Here is a 14,329-nt window from a genome sequence, read left to right as displayed (position 1 = left end):
CGAAAGCGTGAATGACGAGAAAAATAAAACTGATGATTCCGAAACTCTTAGCGACTGTGAAGCGGTCTTCAACGAAATGTTATCATTTGAGTTTATTGTTGCAATGCACGTGTGGAACGAGATTTTACTGCATGTGAATAATGTAAGTAAACTATGGTAATTAGTTTAAGTTTACGTGAAATGTTACTGATACTTTGCTTTCATTTCGTCACTGAATTCAAGAACTCTATAATACATCATTCGAAACAAGCGTTGCAGAAGCTCGATTGTTTGTACAAAAAAGAAATAACTAACTTGGGACACAGTTTAAAAAAAAAAAAAGACTGCACAGAAAAAACGAATGGTGGGTTATGAACAACTCGATGAACCTATACAATCTGTTGAAATGTGTTACAGAGTTGACTTTTTTAACACAATTATAGACACTGTAATAGTCGGCATTGAATGTCGAGTCAAAGGGCTCAACGAATCGCTTACTTGAAATCCTTATCAAGGGAAATAACGATGTAACTCAATACTTCGAGAAAGCAAAAACAGAGACCTGCAACCTTACGAACTTCATGAGGAACTCCAGCCTTTAAAATCCAATTCACTGGACTTAAGCAAAAGTGTGAACAAGTACATTTTAGCAAATAATTTGGAAGAAGTTATAAAAATGTTCACATAGAAATGAGAATCATGTTGATAGTTCCGGTCAGTTATGGCTTCAGCCGAGAGAAGCTTCTCAAAGTTAAAATTTATTAAGACTTACTCGAGAAGCACGATGAGCCAAGAAAGGCTATCTGCGTTGTCAGTACTTTCAACTGAAGCGGAGATAACAACTGGTATTAACTATGACGTAGTCTTAAAAAAAATTCGTAAGGCGAAAAGCTGCAAAGTTCATCTATTTTAATTTTGTTCGTTTATTGTAATTTTTGTCATTGCAGTAATACTTGTATAGTATACTAATAAAATTTGTGTGTAATTATTATAGGTGTATAATTCAGCTCCTTTAATTTAACATTTTCTTTCGGCCTGGGAAAAGAAGGAGGCCTCGAGAAGCTGTCTAGCGCCGCCAGTGGTGTTGTCCTCCTTCGTCTAAGCTTCATACATCCTGTCAGTCCCATTTGTTGTGGATCCCACACACTTTGAAACATCCCCTTAGAAAAATTAAGAATGACAGTGCTGATAAACCTCTTACGTTATTTGTTTTTCAAACAGCTGAGCAAAACTGAACGTTCGTAGACATTTCTCTACCCACAGATTGCACACAGAACAGCCAGTGATTTTGATACAGTGCTACGTGGCGTTACCAACATAAAAACATAAACAGCCTACTTACAACTTGAACCACGCTCTGAGATGGGACACACAAGTGGTTTGAAAGCAGTCTTCTATGTAGACTAAATTTTCCTAGTAACCTGCCAGTCAACCGAAGTTCTGATCGGTAGTCAACGCACCCCACTGCTCGTACGAACGACGCTTTTTTTCTGCATTCGCCTGCTTTACAAGTCGTTCAGCAACGGTATCTCTACCGCGAATGTTTTGTTTCTGCACTTCAGCTGGCTCTCTTTCCATTTATCTGTATTCTCTCGATGAACGTTCTGCTCAGCAGTCATTTCCGTAACAGTGATCGTCTTATTAGAGCTAACGGTCCTTTTTAACGCCTTCCTATCTCTACTACGTCAACATTTCTTATGCTGCGAAGGTTGCAGTTTAAATTTTGACCAACAAGAACTAGACGACATTGTTAAGGTATTTAAAATTTGTGTCTGTTATTGTCAAAACAAAGGTCCACCTCCGTAGCGGCAACGTGGCTGACTGCCATAAAGAGGATCTGATTTTGATTCCGAGTGATTTTTTCTTGATGAGGGGACTGGAATGGAGTGTACTCAGCCTCATGACGCCAGCTGAACGGCTGCTTGATCGAATGTAGCGTCACCTGTTCTGCTAAGCCACGGCTGTGGGAGCGGTGTACTCGCGTCCATACCGCATCCACATGACGCCCTGGCAGAGGATGACATGGCGTTCGGTCGACCCCGAGTGGCCCGCCTTTAGCCAGGACGGCGGCGCTTATTGTTAAATAGTGGCAGCTCAGAAACTGGACAAGTAATTTGTTTATTTAAAGAGGCAGTGTTGTGAAAGAAAATGGCTATTTCACGTCAAGATGTTCGCCGGATGACCCTTTTTCTCGATTTTGGTGCAAGCTTACCTCAACAAAAATGCATCGAGTCGCTAAGTTCAAGTTTTGGCTATCGATAACCTTCAGAAAATACCGTTTACCGATGGTTTTGCTGGATCTGTTCGTGCTCGTGCTACCGTCAGCAGTGAATTATGTGAAGGTCTACGAGGAACGACTATGGTTCCAAAAACATCGATGCTGTTTGACTTATTGTGAGAAAGAGGCATCCTTAGGCGTAACGAAGACTCTGAATGAGGGTTTAGCTGCGGAGAAGATGTGTTACCGATGGACTCCGCGCTATTTCACTGTAGCTCAAAAACAAGCACTGTCATCCAAAATATTTGACTGAGAAAATGCAAAATCAGTATGCAACATCGTAACAGGAGACGAAACTTGGATGTACACTATCTGTTCAGTAGTATGCGGAGACCTCTCTGCCGGCCGGAGTGGCCGTGCGGTTCTAGGCGCTACAGTCTGGAACCGAGCGACCGCTACGGTCGCAGGTTCGAATCCTGCCTCGGGCATGGATGTGTGTGATGTCCTTAGGTTAGTTAGATTTAATCAGTTCTAAGTTCTAGGCGACTGATGACCACAGAAGTTAAGTCGCATAGTGCTCAGAGCCATTTGAACCATTTGAATACCTCAACTGCCGAAACCAGAGAAAGGTAGTCATGTCGGATGCTGGGGTATGAAGCGAAGTCGACGTTCTATCTCATCCCGAAAATACGATACGATATTGCAGCATGCATGTCCGAAGCAACACTCCATCGTTCTTTCGAACAACGGAGGCACTGCAGTATCGTATTTTTGCGCCGACTCCGGGCAGGCGACATTCAATTAAAATGTTCCCCCCTTGAAGGAATATACTATTGGATGTAAGAATGCAGGTTGTACACTACTGGCCATTAAAACTGCTACACCAAGAAGAAATGCAGATGATAAACGGGTATTCATTGGTCAAATATATTATACTAGAACTGACATGTAATTACATTTTCACGCAATTTGGGTGCATAGATCCTGAGAAATCAGTACCCAGTACAACCACCTCTCGCCGTAATAACGGCCTTGATACGCCTGGGCATTCAGTCAAACAGAGCTTGGATGGCGTGTACAGGTACAGCTGTCCATGCAGCTTCAACACGATACCACAGTTCATCAAGAGTAGTGACTGGCGTATTGTGACGAGCCAGTTGCTCGGCCACCATAGACCAGACGTTTTCAATTGGTGAGAGATCTGGAGTACGTGCTGGCCAGGGCAGCATTCGAACATCTTCTGTATCCAGAAAGGCCCGTACAGGACCTGCAACATGCGGTCGTGCATTATCCTGCTGAAATGTAGGGTTTCGCAAGGATCGAATGAAGGGTAGAGCCACGGGTTGTAGCACATCTGAAATGTAATGTCCACTGTTCAAAGTGCCGTCAATGCGAACAAGAGGTGACGGAGACGTATAATCAGTGGCACCCGATACCATCACGCCGGGTGATACGCCAGTATGGCGATGACGAATGCACGCTTCCAATGTGCGTTCCCCGCGATGTCGCCAAATACGGATGCGACCATCATGATGCTGTAAACAGAACCCGGATTCTTCTGGAAAAATGACATTTTGCCATTCGTGCACCCAGGTTCGTCGTTGAGTACACCATCGCAGGCACTCCTGTCTCTAATGCAGCGTCAAGGATAACCGCAGTCATGGTCTGCGAGCTGATAGTCCATGCTGCTGCAAACGTCGTCGAACTGTTCGTGCAGGCCGTTGCGATCCAGCACGTTTCGTATTACCCTCCTGAACCCACTGATTCCATATTCTCCTAACAGTTATTGGAGCTCGACCAACGCGAGCAGCAATGTCGCGATACGATAAACCGCAATCGTGACAGGCACAATCCGACCTTTACCGAAGTCGGAAACGTGACGGTACGCATTTCTCCTCCTTCCAGCCGGCCGAAGTGGCCGTGCGGTTAAAGGCGCTGCAGTCTGGAACCGCAAGACCGCTACGGTCGCAGGTTCGAATCCTGCCTCGGGCATGGATGTTTGTGATGTCCTTAGGTTAGTTAGGTTTAACTAGTTCTAAGTTCTAGGGGACTAATGACCTAAGCAGTTGAGTCCCATAGTGCTCAGAGCCATTTGAACCATTTTTTCTCCTCCTTCCATGAGGCATCACACCAACGTTTGACCAGGCAACGCCGGTCAACTGCTGTTAGAGACTTTCCTCATGTAAGCACGTTGTAGGTGTCGCCACCGGCGCCAACCTTGTGTGAATGCTCTGAAAAGCTAATGATTTGCATATCACAGCATCTTCTTCCTGTCTGTAGCACGTCATCTTCGTGGTGTAGCAATTTTAATGGCCGGTAGTGTAGGTTGGCGACATGTGGAAGTTTGGTTCTGGCTGTGAAGCGTACTCGGATAGTCTAATGGTGAGGCAACTGTTCGCAATAAGCGGGAAATCAGGGTTCGAGCCCAATTTTCATTGTCTTCATCTATACAACAGATGGTTGTTCGTATACGCAGCTGCGAATACATTTCATACATCCCGGAGATGTTCTGCTGGGTTCAGGTCGGGACTCTGGGTAGGCTACTCCATTTCAGTCACGTTATTCAGTACAAACCATTTCCTTACAGAGGCGCCTTTATGACAGAGTGCATTGTCATGGTGATACAACCTGTCGCCGTCTTAGAACTGTTCCTCTACTGTACGCAGTCTACAGTGCTATAAAATGTTTTCATGTCCTTACGCATTTAGCGTTTTCATAAGTGCAACAAGAGGACCACACCCTGGTTAGGAAAAACACCCCACTACCATAACACTACCTCCTCAGTACTTCATTGTTGACACTAAACACGGTGTCAGGTAAGTTTCTTCAAACACAAATCCTCCACCGGATTGCTGTAGGGCACAGTGCGGTTCACCACTGCAAATCAGACGCTTCCACTCGTCACCTGTCCAGCAGCGTCTCCCTTTAATACCACCTCAAGAGCTCCTTAGCACTAACCGCATAAATGTGTGGCTTGTAACTGCTCGTCCATTGTACCTCATTATTTAACTCCCTACGCTTACTCAGTGTGCTAGTTGCGCTGCTGGTAACACTTTGGTACTCACTAGTGGTTCCTTCTGCTATTTCATGTGAGTTTTAACTATAGCCCTGTGCACTGCTTGACGGTCGCTGACCATCAGTACGTGAGGCCTGCCTGGTCTTCGTTCAGCTGTGTTTGATACTTCGGGTTTCCACTTCAAAGTAACATCACCAACAGTCGATATGGGCATCTTTAGAAGGGTTGAAATGTCCCTGATGGATTTGTTACTCAGGTGACATTCGGTGCCAAGTCCACTTTCGAAGAAACAGAGGTCTCTTGACCAATCCAGTCTACATCTACATCTACATTTATACTCCGCAAGCTACCCAACGGTGTGTGGCGGAGGGCACTTTACGTGCCACTGTCATTACCTCCCTTTCCTGTTCCAGTCGCGTATGGTTCGCGGGAAGAACGACTGTCTGAAAGCCTCCGTGCGCGCTCTAGTCTCTCTAATTTTACATTCGTGATCTCCTCGGGAGGTATAAGTAGGGGGAAGCAATATATTCGATACCTCATCCAGAAATGCACCCTCTCGAAACCTGGCGAGCAAGCTACACCGCGATGCAGAGCGCCTCTCTTGCAGAGTCTGCCACTTGAGTTTGTTAAACATCTCCGTAACGCTATCACGGTTACCAAATAACCCTGTGACGAAACGCGCCGCTCTTCTTTGGATCTTCTCTATCTCCTCCGTCAACCCATCTGGTACGGATCCCACACTGATGAGCAATACTCAAGTATAGGTCGAACGAGTATTTTGTAAGCCACCTCCTTTGTTGATGGACTAGATTTTCTAAGGACTCTCCCAATGAATCTCAACCTGGTACCCGCCTTACCAACAATTAATTTTATATGATCATTCCACTTCAAATCGTTCCGCACGCATACTCCCAGATATTTTACAGAAGTAACTGCTACCAGTGTTTGTTCCGCTATCGTATAATCATGCGATAAAGGATCCTTCTTTCCATGTATTCGCAATACATTACATTTGTCTATGTTAAGGGTCAGTTGCCACTCCCTGCACCAAGTCCCTATCCGCTGCAGATCTTCCTGCATTGCGCTACAATTTTCTAATGCTGCAACTTCTCTGTATACTACAGCATCATCCGCGAAAAGCCGCATGGAACTTCCGACACTATCTACTAGGTCATTTATATATATTGTGAAAAGCAATGGTCCCATAACACTCCCCTGTGGCACGCCAGAGGTTACTTTAACGTCTGTAGACGTCTCTCCATTGATAACAACATGCTGTGTTCTGTTTGCTAAAAACTCTTCAATCCAGCCACACAGCTGGTCTGATATTCCGTAGGCTCTTACCTTGTTTATCAGGCGACAGTGCGGAACTGTATCGAACGCCTTCCGGAAGTCAAGAAAAATAGCATCTACCTGGGAGCCTGTATCTAATATTTTCTGGGTCTCATGAACAAATAAAGCGAGTTGGGTCTCACACGATCGCTGTTTCCGGAATCCATGTTGATTCCTACATAGTAGATTCTGGGTTTCCAAAAACGACATGATACGCGAGCAAAAAACATGTTCTAAAATTCTACAACAGATCGACGTCAGAGATATAGGTCTATAGTTTTGCGCATCTGCTCGACGACCCTTCTTGAAGACTGGGACTACCTGTGCTCTTTTCCAATCATTTGGAACCTTCCGTCGTTCCTCTAGAGTCCGCTGTTATTGCTACTCCATTAACAACACCGCGCGGTCTTATGTTCGCCCCCCCCCCCCCCCCCCTCGTCTGAGGTTCGAGCCCTCCTTTGGGCATGTGTGTGTGTTTGTTTCTTGTCTTTAGCGTAAATCAGTTTAAGTTAGATTATGTAGTGTGTAAGGTGTAGTAAGCCTAGGGACCGATGACCTCAGCAGTTTGGTCCCATAGGAACTTATCACCACCCTTCCCCCATCCCCCCTCCTTTTATATTGGCGGGTCGGCCTCCGGTGACACCTAGTGATAAGCTACGCACTACGTATCAAATGGCTCTGAGCACTATGGGACTTAACCACTACGTATCACTACTATACCATTTGTCTCGCATTTCGCCAAAAAATTATTATTTGACGGATGAAAATTTCTAATTATGTCTTATTGCCCTCAGTCACCTGATTTATTCCCTAATGGAATTATTGGTTCCCTTAAGCCAAACAAAAAATGCGTGCAGAATGAGATTTTCACTCTGCAGCGGGGTGTGCGCTGATATGAAACTTCCTGGCAGATTAAAACTGTGTGCCGGACCGAGACTCGAACTCGGGACCTTTGCCTTTCGCGGGCAAGTGCTCTACCAACTGAGCTACCCTAGCACGACTCACGCCCCGTCCTCACAGCTTTACACCCGCGAGTACCTCGTCTCCTATTTTCCAAACTTCACAGAAGCTCTCCTGCGAACCTTGCAGAGACAGCACTCCTGGAAGAAAGGATATTACGGAGACATGGCTTAGCCACAGCCTGGGGGATGTTTCCAGAATGAGATTTTCACTCTGCAGCGGAGCGTGCGCTGATATGAAACTTCCTGTCAGATTAAAACTGTGTGCCGGACCGAGACACGTGAGTCGTGCTAGGGTAGTTCAGTTGGTAGAGCACCTGCCCGCGAAAGGTAAAGGTCCCGAGTTCGAGTCTCGGTCCGGCACACAGTTTTAATCTGCCAGGAAGTATCAAAAAATGCGTGGATAGCCATTTTCAGCACCTCAAGAAGTTGTTGAATCCTTCGGAAACAACATTCTTTAGGTACCAACACCAGAAAGGAAAAGAAATTTCCATAATTGGTACCCACAGATGAAAAAGGTTTGTACCAAAAATGTTTTTTCTCTCATTGCTTTTCTAAAAAATTAAGTGGCATCCTCGAAGAAAAATGTTCAAATGTGTGTGAAATCTTATAGGACTTAACTGCTAAGGTCATCAGTCTCTAAGCTTACACATTACTTAACCTAAATTATTCTAAGGGGCCGGCCGGTGTGGCCGAGCGGTTCTAGCCGCTACAGTCTGGAACCGTGCAACCGCTACGGTCGCAGGTTCGAATCCTGCCTCGGCCATGGATGTGTGTGATGTCCTTAGGTTAGTTAGGTTTTAGTAGTTCTAAGTTCTATGGGACTGATGACCTCAGAAATTAAGTCCCATAGTGCTCAGAGCCATTTGAACCATTTTTTTACCCTAAGGACAAAAACACACACCCATGCCCGAGAGAGGATTCGAACCTCCGCCGGGACCAGCCGCACAGTCCGTGACTGCAGCGCCCTAGACCGCTCGGCTTATCCCGCGCGGCCTCCTCAAAGAAATCATATAAACTCTGTATCGTATCGAGATAATAGATACGCTAGGTCTTGTCATCCTTCGCAGAACTGAAACTGTTCTCTTGGATAGAACGCCTACATGCACCAATTTACCCTCATTGGAGCTCCAGATCAACACAATATAACACTATCACCGACCACTTCCAGAGATGTTGTAGACTAAGGGAATTACACAAGCCAATGATTACCAGTAAGAAAGAAAACTAATTCTGGAAACACAATGTTTATACCAAAGTTTTCTATACGTTCATTTAACCGCTCCCGAATGATAATTTATCCACTTTGCCTATTTTCAGTTAGATAGTTACAAGATTAGAAAACTTCGGTTTTGTGTTTTCTGTTTTAGGTGGCTGTCTTTTAGAGATTTAGTCGTGTTATATTACTAATGTTCCCGAAACTGACGAGGAGAACATGGTAAGTGCCGTAACCCAGAGGAATCAAACTAAGTGAACACTTGTTTTGGCTTATCCGTGGATGCTCGATCGTTTCTGAGAAAATTACACTCAAAATTTTTGAGGAACTTTATTTGCCTTTTAGCAGGCAATTCATTCACTCGAAGTGGTGGCATAGCGCGTAGTGTTGCGGCTTCACGGTTTTCGAGCTCTTTGTTCGAAACCAGATTATTACTTTTATTCAATTTTGTTTTCATTTATCTACCCACATCTGCAGAAGATTACTACACGAATGTGTAAAGCAATACATGAATCAGAAAAATTAGAAATTGTATTTAGTGAAAGTCCTGTTGTGTGTCTTGTCAATAACACAGGTAGTCATTTTTTGTTTTCCGTCGTTCCTTAGTTGCTTCAAAATTTATGGAGGTATGTTCCTTCTGTGTAACTAAATGAAAGGCAGTTTGTTTATTGCCATAAGCATTTCGCTTCCTTTATTTGTGAAGTGTCTTCAGTTGCCTGTAATATATGTTTGTTTATATCATATAATAATTGTATTATGTCGTAGTTGCAATATGTTACTATGATACACCGAACAATTTCACCTCACGAAATTTTTGCTACAAAAGTTGGCACTAATCTGAAAAACAAGAGAAAAACCTGACAAAATGTAACATGGTAACGTACTGTAACTACTACATAATACACTTTTTGTATGTGTAAAAAGAAACATCTATTACAGGCCACTGAAGATGCTTCACAAATAAAGGAAGCGAAATTCGTATGGCAATAAACAAACTGCCTTTCATTTAGTTGCATTGACGGAACACACTTCCATGAATGTAGGTGGTGTTACGTACTTGTTCCCAAGAAGTGGGTTTTGGTCGTCCAGCATGTATAACCCTTTATAACCGTGGCCTGCAGGGAGGGGCTTCTATTCAGCCGATTCAGACCTGCCCCGCTGGTTTTGTCCTCTAATGTACAGCAAACTATTCCAGAAGAGAACACTGCCAGAGCAGAACGCTATTTTCTTTATCTCAGGAACACTGACAGAATTACAATGGTTGTGCGTGAAAACGCGACGATTATTTGCAGTATACATAAAACATCTTCGTTCCCTAATCGTATGTAAAGTGTAATGTGAAAACTGATGTTACTGTTTTTTATTGGTTTCTTGAATACAATTTCATAGCAATAAAACATGAATTTCCAGCTTAGGAATAAAAAAAAAAAGCACTCCGTCTCCAGGCCACAAGTGGCCCATCGGGACCATCCGACCGCCGTATCATCCCCAGCTGAGGATGCGGATAGGAAGGGCGCGTGGTCAGCACACCGCTCTCCCGGTCGTTACGATGGTTTTCTTTGACCGGAGCCGCTACTATTCGGTCGAGTAGCTCCTCAATTGGCATCACGAGGCTGAGTGCACCCCGAAAAATGGCAACAGCGCATGGCGGCTGGATGGTCACCCATCTAAGTGCCGGCCACGCCCAACAGCGCTTAACTTCGGTGATCTCACGGGAACCGGTGTATCCACTGTGGCAAAGCCGTTGCCAGCTTAGGAATAGTAATTTTAATTATTTTGGTAACTGAAGTACACAGTTCCCGATTATAATGCTCACGAGTAGTGCGCGTAAGTATAGTGCCTCAGGGTTAAGCGGATATATTGGGCACACAGTAGGCACCTGGGAAGACTGTATGCGATGTATGAGGCGCAGAGCTTGAAAACAGTCATCTGTCTCGCTCACTTCTGCCACGGGGCTGCCCATAGACTGTGTTAATGGCCGTGCGAAAACTTTTACTTACTACTGGATGTGTTTTATTGTTCACCGTTTATAATCTGTTTCTTTTATTTTTTATTTACAGTGCCAGTGAGAAAGAAGGAACTTCTAGTGAAACGTGCATGCAGATTCTACACCAACGTTGCTAACAAGAAACTGACTTTCCCTGCCATTTGCGATATGTCAACTCGTTAGAAACAAACACGTCTATCGTGACAAGAAAAAAATCATTTAATTTATCGTGTACTCCTTACCAGTATTCGTGAATTATTGGTACATCAGATACTAATTCCACCTACACACAAACGGACAATTTGCCCGGTTTTATTTCGAAGTATCAGTACAATGAAGAGGTGAAACGATTTAATATACTTGCGCCAGTCGAACCTCTTCAAGTTTGACACAATCGGAACGTCGGTGCCAATGTATTCACTAACATGATTTTAGTGCAGCGCGTATAATTCTGTGTAGATCACACTGCGCTCTCGCCTCTTTCCTGTCGCATTCTTCTCAGCTGAGGACGGTAGCTGACTGCATTGTCTGCCCCACTCCCAGCCTACTGGGATATTTGGCTTAAAAGAACAAAGTTTGCTCTACAATAGCTGGCCCAGCTTTCATCAGGTGTAGCCGGCCACTGTGGCCGAGCGGTTCTAGGCGCTTCAGTCCGGAACCGCGCTGCTGCTACGGTCGCAGGTTCGAATCCTGCCTCGGGCAGGGATGTGTGTGATGTCCTTAGGTTAGTTAGGTTTAACTAGTTCTAAGTCTAGGGGACTGATGACCTCAAATGTTAAGTCCCATAGTGCTTACAGCCATTTGAACCATTTGATGAACCAGTTCCGACAGATAACGTACTCCTCTTGAATTGCGCCTAGCGGGTCGCTGAGCTAAACGTGCCCATCTAACGGAAAGCTCATTATCAGCAGCAATATATAGTCTCTCACCTCATGAGACACTGTAGAGATGTTTGGTATTTAATTCAGGATATTTGTTATGAATGCCTGTATTCGTTATATCCGTGGTGTTCGACTCCTTGATCATATTTCACTGGCATATGCACAGCTATCTTGGCTGCGAGCAGACTAGCGTACAGATTTCCATAGCCTCTGTCATTTCCACTGTCTTATCAACGTACACTGACCCTCATATCTCTCCTCGACCTTAATGCTGTTTCTGAACATTGCAGAAACACCCGTTCCATCGTTCACCCACTTCCTCTAAGTCCTTCTCTGTAACAGGATTCTCACTCTATAATAATCTCTCCTATCCTATCAGAGAACTGCATAACATCTCCAGCTTTAGAAGAAGGCTAATGACATATTTACTGAAGCAGCACTCATGTCTACGATTGTCCCGGTACTGTAGGTACTCGTTACAGGAGGAGGAGGAGGAGGAGCAGGAGGAGATTAGTGTTTAACGTCCCGTCGACATAGAGGTCATTAGAGACGGAGCACAAGCTCGGAGTAGGGAAAGATGGAGAAGGAAAACGGCCGTTCCTTTTCGAAGGAACCATCCCGCCATTTGCCTTAAGCGAGTTAGTGAAATCAATAAAAATCTAAATCGGGGAGGTCGCAAAACGCAGGTTAGAACCGTCGTCCTCCCGAATGCGAGTCCAGTGTGCTAACCACTGCGTTACCCCGCTCGGTCATTTGTTAACAGATTATCCTCGTTTCCCAGTATTCCTAGCTCGTGCAGTCTCCTTAAATGTTCTTTCCCGAGGACTCGCTATACCATAAAACACCTAATTTGTAAACCTATAATTCTTTTTCATATCTTCCACTATTATTATTAAGAAGAAGAAGAAGAAGAAGAAGAAGGAGATGCAGTACAAGTACTGCCAGTATTAACCTTATTAGTTCATAGTATATTTTTTTACTACACTGTCTCCATAAACACTCAAATCATTTTAAAACTATTTCGCAAATTAAAATTGTTATTTCTTACGTAACTATGAAGTAAAAAAACAGTACTGTACTTGTGAAACCCTTGTACGATGTAAGACAGGGCCTGATGGACATAATCAGGTCAGGTTAAATAAATAAATAAATAACATGTGGTAATAAGGAACATTACGCCACATCCTCTCCTTCCACTGCCGGCCAAATACCGGTGGCGAAAATTTCTTCCACCATCATGACTCGATCCGCCGACCTTCGAATACAGTGCCATCGCTCAATTGGGCGTTAGCCCTCTAGCCCCAACTCGCGTTCGCCAATTGACCTGTCCATTAGTCTAGACATTAGTTTGACATGTCTCCTCGTGGAAGCCTTCCTGGAATGGACAAAGGCTCTTTTGTTCGTCCAGGGGGAAGCTGCTTTTATATATTGAAAAGAAAGATACCTCACCAGGTCTTCTGTAAAACACTCGTTCTATCTGTTGCGGTAACTGGGTCCAGGAATGAGGTAACAAATTTTTAAATTAAACTCCTTGTTAATTCTGTATAGATAAAAATAAAGTAACATATATCTTTCGCTTCATACTGCGGAAATTTAAGAAGTCCAGTTGAGCGATTATAAAAAATTATAATTTTAAAATAACTAATAACGTCACGTCGTCCATTTCTACAAGCTGCCTAGGCTCCAAAACATAGTTAAAACTGAAGTAACGATAACAAGGGTTCAAAAAACAATTACTTGAAAACTTATTTGGAGGAAAATGAAAGTAATCGACCACTTCCTGGAAGGCTAGAAAGTAGAGGATCGCTTCCACAAGACTAAGGAGGTGGGTATTAATCATAGATAATAGAAGATATAAGAAATAAGTGAAATGAAAATGAATGCCCTTGCGGAATGCGTCGAGGGACACTGGCTGTGCCGGCCAGAGTGGCCGAGCGGTTCTAGGCGCTACAGTCTGGAACAGCGCGACCGCTACGGTCGCAGGTTCGAATCCTGCCTCGGGCGTGGATGTGTGTGATGTCCTTAGGTTAGCTAGGTTTAAGTAGTTCTAAGTTCTAGGGGACTTGTGACCACAGCAGTTGAGTCCCATAGTGCTCAGAGCCATTTGGCACTGGCTGTTTGTCAAAGCCGCAAGGAGAATTAGATTTAAACTTTGTAAGCGGCCTTTGTTAACCTGAGTGCATATAGAAATGCTACGCAAAACTGTGGTGATTACAATGCCTTTTGTATCTATGAAAATTGACCGACGAAAGAACTGTTCTTACGCTATGTCACCGCATTTCACGAACAAGTTAACGCAGAAGCCACTCACTTCACATAACTGATAAATTGGGTGCAAAGACAGTCCAATTCACTCTAATGATCAAGGTTCCTAATAGTAGATCTATTATTTGACCTTCAAAAAGTTTAATATGTTCAACCTTACAGATAAAATACGAGCAGTGTGCATGCTTGTCTCATAGTTGTAATTCAAACACGTTCCTACAAACAACCTGAAAATAGTGGATGATACAAGAACACTGCCTGGAACACGACGTAACATTTGATCCTCTCAAGATCTCAGCGACAACTTACCTTCTGGAGCCCTGTACCAAGCATAGGCTTTAATTTGAAGAAGAAATTTCAGAGAATCTTCGTTTGGAGCACATCGTTGTATGATAGTAAAACATGGACTAAGGGAAAACCGGATCAGAAGAGAATCGAAACATTTGAGATGTGACACTACAAAAGAATGTTGAAAA

General features: G+C 44.0%; 1 protein-coding gene and 1 pseudogene across 1 annotated transcript in view; one reads left to right on the top strand and one right to left on the bottom strand.

The window, feature by feature from the left end:
- LOC126481819 (ankyrin repeat domain-containing protein 33B-like) overlaps positions 1 to 14,329 on the top strand; it is a 138,259-nt gene that overhangs the window by 66,648 nt on the left and 57,282 nt on the right. The gene's annotated exons all lie outside the window — the stretch shown is intronic.
- LOC126482433 (5S ribosomal RNA) lies at positions 10,353 to 10,469 on the bottom strand (annotated as a pseudogene).

Source organism: Schistocerca serialis, chromosome 5 (genome assembly GCF_023864345.2).
Source record: "Schistocerca serialis cubense isolate TAMUIC-IGC-003099 chromosome 5, iqSchSeri2.2, whole genome shotgun sequence".
In the NCBI taxonomy this organism is placed as follows: domain Eukaryota; kingdom Metazoa; phylum Arthropoda; class Insecta; order Orthoptera; family Acrididae; genus Schistocerca; species Schistocerca serialis.
Note: the sequence above shows the minus strand (reverse complement) of the source record. Positions and strands in the feature narration are given on the sequence as shown.